Raw genomic sequence first — 16,674 nt, 5'->3', positions numbered from 1 at the left:
TGGATCCAAAAAGGAATAACGCACCTGGAACATATAATCACATCCAGAGGACTGACCGAATTCAACTCCCTTAAAACAACATTTTCGCTGCCCAATAATTACTTTTTCAGATACTTTCAGCTGAGGCATGCGTTTGCGGCGCAGTTTGGTCGGGAGGCTGTTAAATTGACCCCCACTGACATAGAAGAAGTGATTTGTAATGAAAACCTCTCTAAAGCTGTTTCGAATATCTACCGAAACATAATTCTGATCACTGAACCACACATAACTGGGTACAAACACCCCTAGCTTAAACTCATGCCAAATCTGGATGATGAGGATTGGGAGGACGTCTGGAACAGACCCTTCGAATATCTAATCTCTACTAAAGACAGACTAATACAGTTCAAAATTTTTCATCGGGCATATTTAACCCTGGCAAAAATACTTAAATTTGACCGTACGAGCCCCGGCCTCTGCTGGAGGTGTGGCGCTGCCTCGGCTGATTTCGATCACATTTTTTGGGAGTGTCCTGAGATAGTTGAACAATGGAAAAATATCTGCCAAATTGTGGGTTCGGTCACTAAAATACACATAGCACCTGAGCCCTTGCATTGTCTATTGGGTAATGTTCATGCCCTTGCCCCTACCAGAGCACAGAGGAGCCTAATAGGCCTATTACTATTTTACTACAGAAAAGAGATAGTTCTAAATTGGAAGCAACCTCTACCGCCCTCAATACAGAGCTGGAAAAAACTGATAAACAGCTCGGTGCACCTATACAAAGCTGCCTATAATTCAAGAGGTGTGGGGGCCCTGGACATCAAGCAAAGACACTGTGTGATAACTACTGACTTGTCCCAGGTATTTTCATAGCGTAACCTCTGAGTCACCCTCTAAGGCTCACGATAGTGGGGTAAGCTGTATAAAATAGGGAGTCGTAGCTGGCTCCATACCATGATATGCCCTAACATACAAGTTGGACCTAGTAATGATAAATACTATGTGCAATACATGCTGTTTATGTTTGCTGTACTTATTGTAATTCCTAGCATTCTTGTGACTGAAAATTTGGTTTGTTCTCCTCACCTGCGAGTGTAGGAGTTTGGGGGGTTTTGATTTTTGTTGTTCTATGTTAGTATGTTTGTATTGACAAAAACTCTTTTCAATAAAAAGAATTTATAAAAAAAAAAAAGCGTCCAGTCGAAGATTACGCGGCCGAATTTCGTAGGTGGTCAGTTACAGCCAGGTTTGACACCTATGCCCTGCTGGATTACTTCCTGTCTGGGTTGTCGGATGAGGTCTCCGACCTAATGTTAGGTCTACCCGAGCCCAAAACAGTCGATGAGGCCATCTCATCGGCCATTCGAATCGACCGTAGGCTACGCCATTAGAGACAGACTAGGGGCAGTCATCGTGTCAGGTTGACTTCTTACGCAGCACCTCCTGCTGCACCCCTAGTAACTCCATCTCCCTCTGTCTCATCGTCTCCAGTCTTACCTCCACCTGAGCCGATGCAGATCGGTCGGTCTAAGTTAACCCAAGTGGAGAGAAGACGGAGAATGTCTGAACAGTTATGTTTGTACTGTGGTGAAGGGGGGCATAGGGTACAAGACTGTCCCATTAAGCCGAATAAGAATCAGACGGGAAACGCTACCGCCTAGGAGTTGTAAGGGGTGACACCCTAGGCGCTCAACTCACACCCCTAAAAGAAAGACGTTTGCTCCTCCCCTGTACGATTACATGGGGGGACAAATCTGTAGCCACGGAGGCCTTTGTTGATTCAGGCTCCGCGGCTAATTTTATGAGTACCGAGTTTGCAGAGAAGTTGGGCATTCCCCTCACCCCAGTAACACCACCTATCCAGGTTACTGCCATGGACGACTCCCCGCTACAAAGGGACCGTCCGCTGTCTCAGACACCAGAGGTGGAAGTCATTACTGGGGTACTGCACAGGGAGAGTTTAAGTTTTTTTGTGTTACATATGACTACCTCCACAATTGTCCTAGGTATGCCCTGGCTGCAGCTTCATTCGCCACAGGTTGATTGGGCTACAGGACAATTAACCAGTTGGTCAGACTTCTGTTCCCAACAGTGTCTAGGGAAAGTGACATTAGGTCAGACCAAGGTTCATGTGGAGGGTGTTCCCGAGCAATACTCCGAATTCTCGGATGTATTCTGTCCCAAGGCTGCTGATAGGTTACCTCCTCTTTGCCCTTTCGATTGCCCCATCGATCTCCGTGCTGGTTGTATGCCCCCTAGGGGTCACCTGTATAATTTGTCGGGACCAGAGAAAGTGGCTATGCAGGAGTACATCCGTGACAATCTAGCCAAAGGGTTCATTCGCCCCTCCCGGTCGCCGGCGGGAGCCGGTTTCTTTTTTGTTAAGAAAAAAGACGGAGGTCTTCGACCTTGCATCGATTACCGTGGTCTGAATAAAATCACTATGAAGAATCGTTATCCGTTACCACTGATAGACGATTTATTTACGCAGGTCACAGACGCTAAGATCTTCTCGAAATTAGATCTGAGGGGTGCATACAACCTGATCCGCATTAGAAAGGGCGATGAATGGAAGACGGCCTTCAACACACCCGACGGGCATTACGAGTACTTAGTGATGCCCTTCGGGTTGTGCAATACGCCAGCCGTCTTCCAGGAATTGATCAACGAGGTATTCAGGGAGGTGTTGGGTAGATTTGTGCTTGTATACCTTGATGATATACTAATCTACTCCAATAACCTCTCCGAGCACAGGGTCCATGTCAAATTTGTGCTGAACAAACTGAGGCAAAATATGCTGTATGCCAAGTTAGAAAAATGTATTTTTGAGGTGACATCCGTCACGTTTCTGGGGTATGTGATTTCTACCTCAGGTTTGTCAATGGATCCTGCTAAAGTCACAGCTGTCCTGGAATGGCCACAACCTGTGGGCCTGAAAGCCCTCCAGAGATTCCTGGGTTTTGCAAATTACTATAGGAGATTTATAAAAGGGTACTCCACGATCATTGCACCCCTTACCAGTCTCACAAAAAATGGGGCAGATACTACCCACTGGTCTCCTGAGGCTCAAAATGCATTCTCTAGTTTAAAGGAATTGTTTTGTTCTGCACCGATCCTGAGACATGTTGACACCACTTATCCATTCATTGTTGAGGTCGATGCCTCGGAGGTCGGGGTAGGGGCTGTGCTGTCTCAGCGATCAGGGTTACAGGGAAGATTACACCCCTGTGCGTACTTTTCTCGTAGGTTCTCTCCGGCAGAGAGAAACTACGATATAGGCAACAGAGAGCTCCTGGCCATTAAATTGGCCTTTGAAGAGTGGCGTCACTGGCTGGAAGGAGCAGAGCACACAATCACGGTTTTTAAGGACCACAAGAATTTAGAATACATCGAGGGAGCTAAGAGATTAAGTCCCCGTCAGGCCCGATGGTCTTTATTCTTTACAAGGTTCAGATTCATAATTACTTACACTCCAGGCAGCAAAAACATTAAGGCAGACGCTTTATCCAGGTGCTTTGAGCCAGAGACAGCACAGCCCTCCGTCCCTGAGACTATTGTTTCGCAGAAATTGGTGTTGGCTGCAACTGATACTTGGGAAGACTGGAAGGAGACGTTGAGCCCCTTCCAGCAGGACATCCCGGAAGGGAAGCCTGAAGGGGTTATGTTCATTCCTTTGCCCTTCCGTCTCCAGATCCTAGAAATGTTCCATGCACATAAAAGTGCTGGACATCCCGGAGCCGCCAGAACACAAGATCTGGTAGCCAGGTGTGCCTGGTGGCCTTCCCTGTCAGTTGATTGCAAAGAATTTGTTAGGGAATGTGCAATATGTGCAAAGAGTAAACCCTCCCGGCTGGCACCTGTCGGTACCTTACAGCCTTTACCCGCCCCGAGTGAACCATGGACCCACTTGTCCATGGATTTCGTGGGTGAGCTCCCCAGATCTGAAGGCATGTCGGTCATTTGGGTGGTAGTCGACTGCTTCAGCAAAATGGCACATTTCGTGCCCTTGAAAGGGCTCCCCTCGGCCCAGGAATTGGCCGACCTATTTATCATCCACATTTTCCGGCTGCATGACATTCCAGAAAACATAGTGTCTGATCGGGGAGTCCAATTCATCTCTAGATTCTGGAGGGCATTTTGCCACCAGATGAGCATGCAGCTGTCTTTCTCGTCAGGCTACCACCCACAGAACAATGGGCAGACTGAACGGATTAATCAGTCATTAGAGCAGTTCTTAAGATGTTATGTTGCGGAGGCACAGAACGACTGGGTAAAATTTCTGGCCTTCGCAGAGTTTGCACAGAACAATTTGAAGAGTTCTTCTTCTGGTTTTTCTCCGTTCCAGATTGTGACAGGAAGGTCGCCCAAATTCTCCCCCTTGCCAGTTGCCTCCTCTCCGTTTCCAACCCTGGAAGCCTGGCAGAGGGCATTTAAAGACATCTGGGGGACGGTGAAGAGTAATTTGGAAAGGGCATTCCAGAGTCAAAAAGGTCAGGCTGACAAGAGACGCTCGTTGGAGTGGAAGTTCCAGCCAGGAGACTTGGTCTGGGTGTCCACATGCCACCTGACCCTGAGACAGCCCTCAGATAAACTGGGTCCCAGGTTTGTGGGTCCGTTCTCGGTAGCTAAGAAGATCAACAACGTTACTTATTCCGTTGATCTTCCCGCCAGCATGCGTGGGGTGAGGTCCTTTCACGTATCCCTGCTTAAACCAGCAGTTCATGTGGGCCCCACTCCTTCTCCTCCTGTGATGGTAGAGCAACAACCTGAATACGAGGTAGAGAAAATTTTAGATTCACGCATTGTACAGAACTCAGTACAATATCTGGTGCATTGGAAAGGGTATGGCATTGAAGTGAGGCAATGGGTACCTGGGAGCCGCATGCATGCGGACGAATTAAGGAAGGAGTTTCACAACCTACATCCCGAGAAACCTGGTAGGAGTTGTCTGGAGTCCACTCCTCGGGGGGGGGGGGGGGGGTTTACTGTGAAGAAGCGCGGAAGAGCCGCCGCCATGAGTCAGCGGGAGGCGGATCTTTCCGCGCATGGTGGGGCAGAGCACGGAGAGGCAGACGCCTCCTCTCAGTGTGAGGCGGCTGTCTCCGTGCAAGGCATGGCGGAGCGCGGAGAAAGCGCCGCGTTGGACACGGCGGTTAGCGCGCATGGCCCCACATCGGAGACACCGCAGAGCGGTGCTGGTGTGGCTGGGACACGTAGTTCCTCTAGCTTTAGAGTGACGCGCGCGCGCGCACTCAGGCAGGGTTTATATGACAGCCAGAAGTGAGTCAGCTGACCAGGCTGGTCAGCTGACTCTGGCTCCACTCCTCATTGGTCCAGCACTTAGGGTGGTGCTGGAGAGATGCCTGTGCATACATACTGCAGGCCGTTCAGTTGCTGGTTGTCTGGCGTTGCGAACACATACGTGGGAGCACTCAGACCTGTAGTCAGATCCTTAAGTGTGCCGGGACCAGCTGGAGCTGTAATCCTACACTTAGCTAGATTCTGTTGATAGATTAAAGTACTAGTTTGATTGTGATTATCTGTTATGACCTTTTGCCTGCCTGACTATCCTCCTGAACTCTGATCTTGTACCTTGCCATTCGAACCCCGGCTCGTCCTTAGACTCTGCTTCTGCCTTTCGATTTTGCACCTCGATATTTCGGATACTCTGTTGCCGACCCTGCCTGTACTATAGACTCCGCCTCTGCCTTCTGAATCTGTACTTTATCTGTCTGTGTGTTAACGACCTGGGTTGTCCGACCTCGAGAACCGACCTCACTATTGGAGGCGGTTCCCAGTCCTGTTAGTGACACTTCCTCCTGAGTGTCACTTTCAGAGAATCCTTCCTACTCTTGACCTGACTCTCGACCCGCCTTGGAGAGTTCAGGTCTTCGGAAGGAATCTGTGCACTGCACTGAGGCCTTGTCCTCTAAGTGTTACTGTTACACCAAACACTACACTCTACTCAGGTGAAGTAGAGGTTAGCTGGTATATCGGATTATCGGTGAGACTGTAGATCACTTATAATCTGGTATATATCTGTATTCCCAGTGATACTGCAGATCACCGGTAATCAGATCCTCTCTGTGCTTCACCGATCGTTACAGTTTATAGTATATAATTTTTGTCCTGAGTTTGAGGTTTATTGCTGTATAATGATGTATGTAGACCTTTAAATCGAGGACACTTATTCTCTTTTGGGGTTATGGAGTTAGCTCTGGTTTCACGTTCCAATAAGCTGTTTCAGTTAGGGACAAAAGCGGGTTGTAGTTTAGGGCAACTTGCGGGGTGGGATAAGGGTGGGGATGTTTTTCAGGGTTGTATTTTTATTTTTCTGATTATTCTTTTTACCATGACAGTTCTTTGTTCCCATGACAGTTTGTATGTGCAACTATATCTATTATGGCTATTCTGTTCAGCTGTTGTGACTTTCCAAAATGGGTGACTTTAAATTTATATCCTGGAACGTTAGGGGAATGAACCACCCTATTAAAAGGAGGTTGGTATTCGATTATTTAAAAAAGCTTAATGCATATATCATGTGTTTGCAAGAAACGCACCTAACAGGATCCCGACTAAACACACGTAAAAAGCCTTGGATTGGTCATGTATTTGCTGCTCAGTAACCATCCTACAGTATTCCAGAGGCACAGCCATTCTTATGTCCTTATGCCCCGATTAAGATTGAATCTGTCCAAACGGACCTTCTGGGTAGATATGTGATTATGCATTATACCTTTGAGGGTCGATCATTCATAATTGCATCTGTGTATGTACCCCCTCCCCCCCCCCATTTCACATTTCTGTACTGGATAAGGTAATGTCCCTTATCTACGACCTTCCTTCTTGTCCCATCATAATTTGTGGGGACTTTAATAACATTACGAATCCAAGCTTAGATAGGTCCTCCTCTGGGGATCATAGGGGGCACTTGACCTTTGTGGAGTGGATGCAGAAACATGGCCTCCCTGACGTTTGGAGAGGGCGTAAATACGACAAAGTAACTTTCTCTTGTTTTTCTGACACCCACGGTTCTATGTCCCGTATTGATATGGCGCTAGGATCTCACGATATACTTACTAAATTAAAATCAATTGAATATCTTCCTCATGGGGTCTCTGACCACACTCCTCTTCTGTGTACCTTGTTAGGAAACCCTCTGGGGAGTGTCAGTGCATGGAGGATGGGTCAACTCTGGTTGTATGATGAGGTGTTGCTTAATTATTGTACCTTTGAAATGGGGGAATATTGGCGCCTCAATACCGGTACCTCTATCTCTGGCATTGTATGGGATGCCTCTAAGGCTGCTCTCCGTTGTCACTTCTCCCATATTATGGGTATTACTCTTAAAAATGACGAAGCCTATATTGATCGCACCGAATCAGCTATGTTAGACGTTTTAACCCAATTTCAAATTACTCCTACTAAAGAAAACTACTCGGTCTGGGCCAAAGCTCGCCATGATCATGAAATTAAACTACTGAATAGAGCCAAACGCCGAAACTTTATACTCTCTCAATCCTATTTCGAATTTGGAAATAAATCTAGTAAATTGCTAGCCTCTATGGTTCGGGCTCAATGTTCTCCCATAGCTATTCCAAGAATTGTTTCTTCCTCGGGTACCGTATTCTCTTCTTCCTTAAAGATTTTAGAGGCATTTCGTTTATTTTACAGTAACTTGTACAAAGCAGACCCAGAGTGTGACCTGTCCACCCTTTCCAACTTCCTGCGGGACGGTCATCTACCCGCCATTAATAGAGAGGATTGTGAATCCTTAGATGCACCTATTACTATCTCTAAAGTTGTGGCCACTATTAAAACCCTCAAAACCAACAAATCCCCTGGTCCCGACGGTATACCGTCTGAATGGTATATTAAGAGCAGATCGGTTACCTCTCAAGCCCTTTTACAAATGTTTAACGATGCCTATAATGCGGGCGTCCTCCCAGACTCTATGAGGGAAGCTCATATAACCCTTCTCTTTAAGCCTGGAAAGAATCCCGAAATGTGTGACTCCTACCGTTCCATCTCCCTTTTAAACGAGGATGTGAAGATACTAGCCAAAGTTCTTGCTGACCGTCTTAAGGTGGTCATAGAAAAATTAGTTGCCTCTGATCAAACCGGGTTCATTCCATCGCGTTCTACTAAACTAAACTTACGTAGATTATTTGTAAATTTACAATATCCCCATCATAATGCGGGGAAGAGAATTCTTTTGGCTCTGGATACTAATAAGGGCTCTTTCACATTAGACAACGCGTGCAGGAGCTGTTCTCCTGCACGCGTTGTCTGCCTGCGGCGTGTCGTCGGGTATCTGCGGTGCGACGCAATCAGCGGCGGTAGCTGGTAATTAAACCCGACGGAAAACGCCGGCTCGCGGGTGCGTTGGATGAAAAACTGCGCCCGGGTGCGTCGGAACCGCAACGCATCGAAACGCAGCGTCGGGTGTGAAAGGTAAAATTAAAGTCTATGAACTTTCATCTTACCTTGGTTAACGCAAACAGCTGCCGTTTGCGTTAACACACAAAATCTGCCCTAATGTGAAAGAGCCCTAAAGCCTTTGATACACTGTCTTGGCGGTATCTTCAGTCTGTTTTGGAAGCTTTTGGGTTTGGTCTAGGCTTTAGGAGATGGATTTGTATTCTTTACAATTCACCTACTGCAAGACTGAGGGTAAATGGCCTACTTTCTGATCCCTTCATAATATGTAGGGGCACCCGGCAAGGGTGCCCATTATCTCCCCTATTGTTCGCACTAGCTATGGAGCCCTTAGCGGCATTTATTCGTGGTGATCCTTTGGTTACGGGATGGGTGATTAGGAGAGTACAGGAAAAAATGTCTTTATATGCAGACGACGTCCTACTTTACCTCGATAGCCCTGGACCCTCTTTATCTAGAGTCTTAGAAATTTATAGAGGTTTTGGTGACCTTTCAGGCTTGAGAGTTAACTGGTCAAAATCCTTGCTCTTTGCAGTGGATGATGAATCTCTTAATAATATGCCCCCGACCTTCCCCTTCAGATTTGTTCCTCTTTTAAATATCTGGGGATAACGATTGTAAAACATAACAATTTATATATTAAAAACAATCTAGCCCCTATTATCGAACACGGTAAATCCAGCGCTGGAGACTTGGGCGCAGCAGCGCAGGAGACTTGGGCGCAGCCGGCGCCACCATAGGCCGTAATAGGAACTACGGCTATCGCAGGCACAGGGAGTAACTTCAGCGCCGTCAGAAGACAGACCTGAAGTTGCTTTTAAAACAATAATTCGGATTCCAGCGATTGCTGGAAGCCGAATTATTTCATTCCCCCACTATCCATGTCGGCCTGGAGGGGGAATAGTAATTAACACGGCCCGGACTTGTGCGGCAGCAGGATCAGCCATATACTGGCTGTGTCCTGCGCCCAAGTCTCCGGCGCCGTTCTCTCTCGTACGCCCTATTATCACCAGTGTACAAGAGAGGCTTAGGAAATGGAATAATTTACCTTTGGATCTGATGGGAAGAGTTAATCTTATTAAAATGATCGTTGCCCCAAAAATCCTATATATCCTTCTGACGGCTCCATGTTGGATCCCTAAATCATATTTTTCTAAGATTATCTCCCTGATACAAATCTTTCTCTGGGCTGGGAAATCCCCCAGACTGGCTTTGGACACTCTTCGTCTCCCAGTGTGTAAAGGAGGTTTGGCTCTTCCCCACTTCCAACTGTACTTCTTAGCTTACCAACTTTCCTATGTTTTTAGGTGGGTGCATAATATTAGAAATGACTGCTCTTGATGCGGAGGCTGATTGTGCCTCTTCTTATGAGGCCCTTTGTAACCTTATTTACCGGGGTAGTCCTCCCTTTAAAGAAGGTTCTGATATTCTGTATTTCTCCCTTAGAATATTTTGCAAGGCCCAACAGATCTCTGGAGATAGCAGACTGACTTGCTCCCCTAGCTCCCCGCTTTGGTGCAATTCCAATTTAAAAGAATTCTCTTCTCTGCAAGATACGGGCTTCTGGGTCTCTAGGGGTATCAAATATATTAACCAGCTCTTCTTTAATGACAACCTCAAAACGTGGTCCCAATTAGCTTCAGAGTATAGCCTTCCCCGTTGTGCTCGCATTCGATATCTCCAGATATGCCATGTTGTTCAGTACCAATTTGGTGGCCTTAAAGCTCAACTTTCCATGCATATGAGGGAAATTCAAAGAGGGTCGGCACTACACACGGCTAATTCTGGATAGGTCGGCAGGATACTCCTTGATAACAAACCCACGGTGATATACTGCATGCTCAGAATATGTACATAAGTGGCTCTTGTGTGCTAGAGAAGAAAGGAGAAACATCCGGCACTGCAGTAAACGAATAGTGCTTTAATTCTTGTACAGACTGTGTTCATAAAGGTGCATACACAATACTGGTCAGCACCTTCTCAGCAAACGATACAGTCCTACCGTGGGTATATGGCAGTGGGTGCAGGGTGCAAATCGGGCAGCCTAACTGCCGTTTCGCACGGCGGTGCTTCTTCTGAGGCTATTCCCGGGAATAGCCTCAGAAGAAGCACCGCTGTGCGAAACATTGCTAGGTCATTGTGTCTTGTTCCTGCAGTGTTGTGACTCTGGCCATCAGTCCTGTATCCTGAGCTCCTGGTATTTTGACTCCTGCTTGTTCGACTAATCTCTTGCCTTCTGATTCTGTACTTCTGATCCATTCTGATTTCCTGGTATTTGATCCTTGCTAGTCTGACGATTCTTCTGTGTGCTGATTGTGTTGAGACGTGTCTGTATATATTGTAATATTGTGTATATTCTCATATTGTGTGTGTTGCTGTATATATTTGTATAGATAGATAGATAGATAGTTAGGGTTCTGGTATTTGTGGTGCACCACGCGTTGTTTGATTGTATTTTGTATGTGTATGGTGATCTGCATTTGTACACTTGCATTATTGTAAATAAAACACATTTATTATTCTACTCTGTTGTGCAGACGTCAGTATTTCCATTGTGATCTTCTGGTTTTGTTGGAACCAAAACGATTGCCATGCAGAGATCGTGGATCTGCCAGTCTGGTTCCAGTCACGACCACGATCTGCATGGCCAATCGTTACAATGTACTTGGCTCTTGTATTTTTACTCTGTACGACACTGTCATGGAATATGTTCTGTATTGTTTTATTTATGTTTTTGTTTGTTGTTTAATACAATAAAAAGAATTAAAAAAAAAAAGTCTGTGTCATATACAGCAGGGCCTCGAAAGTCCTCCTGTATTGTTATTTTTGGTCACTACCTCGGGACGTGCATGCCATGCCTGCTGCCTTCCTTGGATGTGTGGTAGCCGTTCCTGCTCCTTTGCCCACAGCGTGCCTGCTGCCTTCTGTGGTGGTGGTAGCCGTTTCTTAGGCTCCCACTCCGGACCGGAATCGAACCAGGATTCCCCGGCCATTACCCGTGCTAACTCGCAATGGCAGACTTGCCCTCCATTCTCGTTGCAGGTACTGAACAGCAAGCAGAACAAGTATTTAAAAAAATAGATGTAAGCTTTAACAATGGTAGAGAAAGAACCATCAAAAGTTGATAAGGCAGTCAGACATTATCTGACATCACTGAGTGAGGAAGAGCAATCTCGCCATGGTGCGCACCAGTCCAGCACGGCCAGGGCTGGAGCTACCATAGGAAAAAATAGGCAACTGCCCCAGGGCCCCAGAGCCTGTAGGGGCCCCCAAGTTGTCCCTCCCTATGTTAATTGTTGCTCCCCAGGGTCTCTGCAGAGTCTGTTAAGTTGGGAGGTGATTGGGGGAGGGTCAGCAGCCAGCTCAGGGGCCCAGGAGGGAAGTTTGGCTGCAACAAAGGGCCTCTAACGACTTTTTTTGGTCGGGGGGTGTCTGTTGGGGGGCCCCCAGGCTAATTTTGCCCTAGGGCCCAACTGTTACTTGAACCAGCCCTGAGCACGGCAGTCAGAGCTGGGCCGAGGCAGAGGCGAGAGAGGCTCCAGCGTCAGGGCGCAGTGTAGGAGGGGCGCACAACTCACTCAGCTATTATTCCCCTATTGTGTTTGAAGCAGATAGATAGAAGAAAAGAGGATGCATGGCAGTGACTGCAAGCCAGATAACTAGAGATTAAGGTGTTGGGGGGGGGGGGGGGGTTGGGGGCCCTTGAGTGCCTCTTAGTGTAATAGTAATCAGTGTGTGACGGCTGGGGTGGGAGGGATGGAGGGGCGCACTTTGGTGTCTTAGCCTCAGCTGCTAAAGGGCCTTGTCCCGGCTCTGACGGCTCTGCGGTGCGTTACACAGTGAGTTTGGTGTGTCAGTGTGAAGCAGTACTCGCGAACTTTCGCGAACCGCAATAGACTTCAATGGGGAGGCGAACTTTGAAAACTAGAAAAATTTATGCTGGCCACAGAAGTGATGGAAAAGATGTTTCAAGGGGTCTAACACCTGGAGGGGGGCATGGCGGAGTGGGATACATGCTAAAAGTCAGGCATGCCCGTCCCGAGGTAGTGCCCAAAAATAACAATACAGGAGGAGGACTTTCGAGGCCCTGCTGTGTATTTGAAATGAATTAACTTTAAATCCTTTAACGAGAATCTGTTATGGAGGGCATTGATGACACCACATTCCTTTCACGAGAATCATATGGAGAGCAAGTCTGCCATTGTGACCCTGGGTAATGGCCGGGGAATGAGGGTTTGAATCCGGTGTGGAGCCTGAGAAACGGCTACCACTACACATCCAAGGAGGGCAGCAGGCAGGCATGCCCGTCCCGAGGTAGTGACCAAAAATAACAATACAGGAGGACTATCGAGGGCTTGCTGTATTTGAAGTGATTTTACTTTTTTAGCGAGAACCAGTTATGGCGGGCAATTATTATATGGTTAGCAGTCCAAAAGATTTCCTTTCACGAGAATCATATGGAGGGCAAGTCTGCCATCCATTCAAGTCTAAGGTATGCACTGCCTGCCAGGTGTAATAAAATGTGCAGTCACAGATGCAGTGAAAGGTATGCAAACAGCCGTTTGAGTAGCGACGGCTGTGCTGGACTGGTGCATCCATGACGAGAGTGCAGGTGATGTTGGCTTTCCAGCCCATATGGTCGCCCAGCTGATGTAGCTGAATGGCAGAACAGTGACTGTCCAGCTGATCAAATTTGGTCTGACCACAATGAAACAATGACCTTATTATCTTTAGTGTGCCAACCCCCGAGACACTCATATAGCCGGCGGTCCTTGCTTCATTGTGATACGCAAGCCCCTTTACCGCGGCAAGGTAATGATCACGAAGGGGGATGGGCACATGTACATGCTTTTTGTTTAGTTGTTGCAGCCGCCCGCAGTGCAGCCAGAAAAATAAGGCAGGCATGTACATGCACCAGAAAAATTATTGTAGCGGCCGCTGCTAGCAGCGGCCTAAAAAATTAAGGAATACACGTGGAGTCCTGGACCCTGTTGGTGGAGGCAGAGAAGGCAGTCAAGCGGCCGGCGGGCAGAGGTGCTGTGTGGGGAGTGACTTAGTCTTGGAACAGGCAGCCAGTCACACTGCGTGCAGGCAGAGATGCTGTGTGTGGGGACTGACTTAGTCTTGAGGCGGGCAGTAGCTCTCCGGGATCCATGCCTCATTCATTTTGATAAAGGTGAGGTACTGAACACTTTTGTGACTTAGGCGACTTCTCTTCTCAGTGACAATGCCTCCAGCTGCACTGAAGGTCCTTTCTGACAGGATGCTTGCGGCAGGGCAAGAGAGGAGTTGGATGGCAAATTGGGACAGCTCTGGCCACAGGTCAAGTCTGCGCACCCAGTAGTCCAAGGGACTAAAGAATGTCCGCATGTCCGACATCACCATGAGATCGCTGGAGCGTCCTGTCCTTGCCTGCGTGGACATGGTGGGAGGAGGATTACTGCCGGTGGTACCTTTTATTGCGTTGTGCTGTCACATCACCCTTAAAGGCATTGTAAAGCATAGTTGCCAGCTTGTTCTGCATGTGCTGCATCCTTTCCGTCCTCAGGTGAGTTTGTAACAGGTCCGCAAGTTTGTGACTGTACCGAGGGTCTAGTAGCGTGGCCACCCAGTACAGCTCATTCCCCTTGAGTTTTTTTATACGGGGGTCCCTCAACAGGCTGGACAACATGAAAGAGGCCATCTGCACAAAGTCAGATCCAGATGTACCCTCCACCTCCTCTTGCTCTTCCTGAGTGACGTCACGTAAGTCTTCTTCCTCCCCCCAGCCACGGACAATACCACGGGAACGTGGAGCAGCACAAGCCCCCTGCGACCGCTGCTGTGGTTGTTCTTCTGCCGCCGCCTCTTCCTCCTCCACATAAACACTTTCCTCATCATTATCCGAGTCTGACTCCTCTTGTTCGCCACATGACTCCTCTTCTTCCTCCTCCTACCACGGGAACGTGGAGCAGCACAAGCCCCCTGCGACCGCTGCTGTGGTTGTTCTTCTGCCGCCGCCTCTTCCTCCTCCACATAAACACTTTCCTCATCATTATCCGAGTCTGACTCCTCTTGTTCGCCACATGACTCCTCTTCTTCCTCCTCCTCCCCCCCCCCTCCCCCCGTGCTGCCGCAGGTGTTGAGGAAGCATCTGGTTCAGATGAAAATTGCTCCCACAACTCTTCCTCCCATAACTGTTCCTCGCCACGCTCCTCCACAGCTTCATCCAACACTCTACGCACGGCACGCTCCAGGAAGTAAGCGTAAGGGATCAAGTCGCTGATGGTGCCATGGCTGCAACTCACCAGGTTGGTCATCTCATCAAACGGCTTCATAAGCCTGCATGCATTTTGCATCAGTGTCCAGTTGTTGTGCCACAACATCCCCATCTCCCCATCAGATTGTGTTCTTCTACTGTAAAGGTATCGGGTGACGGCTTTCTCCTGGTCTAGCAGGCGAGAGAACATAAGCAGGGTCGAATTGCAGCGAGTTGGGCTATTGCATATCAGGCTTCTCACTGGCAAGTTGTTTCTCTGCTGAATGTCCGCAAAGCGTGCCATGGTCGTGTAAGACCGCCTGAAATGCCCACACACCTTCCTGGCCTGCTTCAGGACGCCCTGTAAGCCTGGGTACTTTGACACAAAAATTTGAATGACCAGATTCAACATATGTGCCATGCAGGGTACATGTGTCAACTTTCCCAAATTCAAAGCGGAAAGGAGATTGCTGCCATTGTCACACACCACGTTGCCGATCTCCAGCTGGTGCGGGGTAAGCCAGCGCTCCACCTCTTTGTTAAGAGCAGCCAGGAGAGCTGGTCCAGTGTGACTCTCCGCTTTGAGGCAAGACATGTCTAAAATGGCGTGACACCGTCGTACCCGGCATGCAGCGTAGGCTGTGGGGAGATGGGGCTGTGTAGTGGGAGAGGAGATGGCAGCACCACTAGAGTTGAACTGCCACTCAGCCAAGGAGGAGGATGACTGTGAAGAGGATGTAGCAGGAGGACAAGGAGAGGAGGTAGCAGGAGGCCTGCCTGCAAGCCGGGGAGGTGTCACAAGTTGGTCCGCTGCGCAGCCACGTACTCTCTGCTTGCCATCGTCCACCAAGTTGACCCAATGGGCTGTGTACGTAATGTAGCGGCCCTGCCCATGCTTGGCAGACCAGGCATCTGTGGTCAGGTGGACCCTTGACCCAACGGTCTTTGCCAGAGATGACACCACTTGCCTCTCAACTTCACGGTACAGTTTGGGTATCTAGAAAAATAAGTGCGGCCTGGTATCTTTCACTGTGGTGTCCCAATGGCCACAAATTTACGGAAAGCCTCAGAGTCCACCAGCTTGTATGGTGATAGCTGGCGAGATAATAGTTCCGCCACGCCAGCTGTCAGACGCCGGGCAAGGGGGTGACTGGCAGAAATTGGCTTCCTGCACTCAAAGACTTCCTTCACGGACACCTGGCTGTTGTGGGCAGAGGAGCAGGAACCGCTCAAGGGCAGAGGCGGAGTGGAGGAGGGTGGCTGTGAAGGTCCAATGGAGAAAGCGGCAGAAGAAGATGAAGCACCTGAAGGAGGAAGAGGAGGCGGAGGGTGGCTTGTCTTTTGTGAGGTTTTGCTCAGGTGTTCTTCCTATTGCCGTTTGTGCCTTTTCTCCAGGTGCCTTCGCAAGGCACTTGTCCCTACATGACTGTTGGCCTTTCCACGGCTCAGTTGTTGGAGGCAGAGCGTACAGATGGCTTTGCTCCGATCTGAGGCAGACATATTAAAAAATGTCAAAACCACTGAGCCCCCCTTGGGTGATGGCACTACGGTGGCCTCAGCAGCTGACGTTGAAGGGCATGTTGGCTGGCTGTCCATAGCTGGCGATACATGGCGCCGGACACTGCCACCAGCTGTTTCTGAGGACGAGCTCCCCCTGCTTCTTTCTGGAACTCGTCTCCTTCTACCCCCCTCTGACTCCCCCTCCGAACTGTTCCCCTAGTCATCTCCTCTATTGGGAACATATGTGACATCCGTATAGTCGTCATCATCATAATCATCCTGCCCAGCTTCGCTTTCCTCAGACACCTCCAAAACTGCACCAAAACCAGGTACTTCATCATCCTCCTCCTCACATGTTACGTCCATAGTGTCGCCACCTAACTCAGACATATGAGGTGGTGTAACTTGCTTAGTGCCTTCATCTTATTGTAGCAGTAGTGGCTGTGAATCAGTGATTTCCACACTAAATAACTCCTGCGAAGTGTCAAATGCAGCGTATGTGGTGCTTGTAGTAG

This window comes from Hyperolius riggenbachi, chromosome 8, assembly GCF_040937935.1.
Source record: "Hyperolius riggenbachi isolate aHypRig1 chromosome 8, aHypRig1.pri, whole genome shotgun sequence".
Classification (NCBI taxonomy): domain Eukaryota; kingdom Metazoa; phylum Chordata; class Amphibia; order Anura; family Hyperoliidae; genus Hyperolius; species Hyperolius riggenbachi.
The sequence above is the reverse complement of the archived record's forward strand: the minus strand, read 5'-3'. Positions refer to the sequence as shown.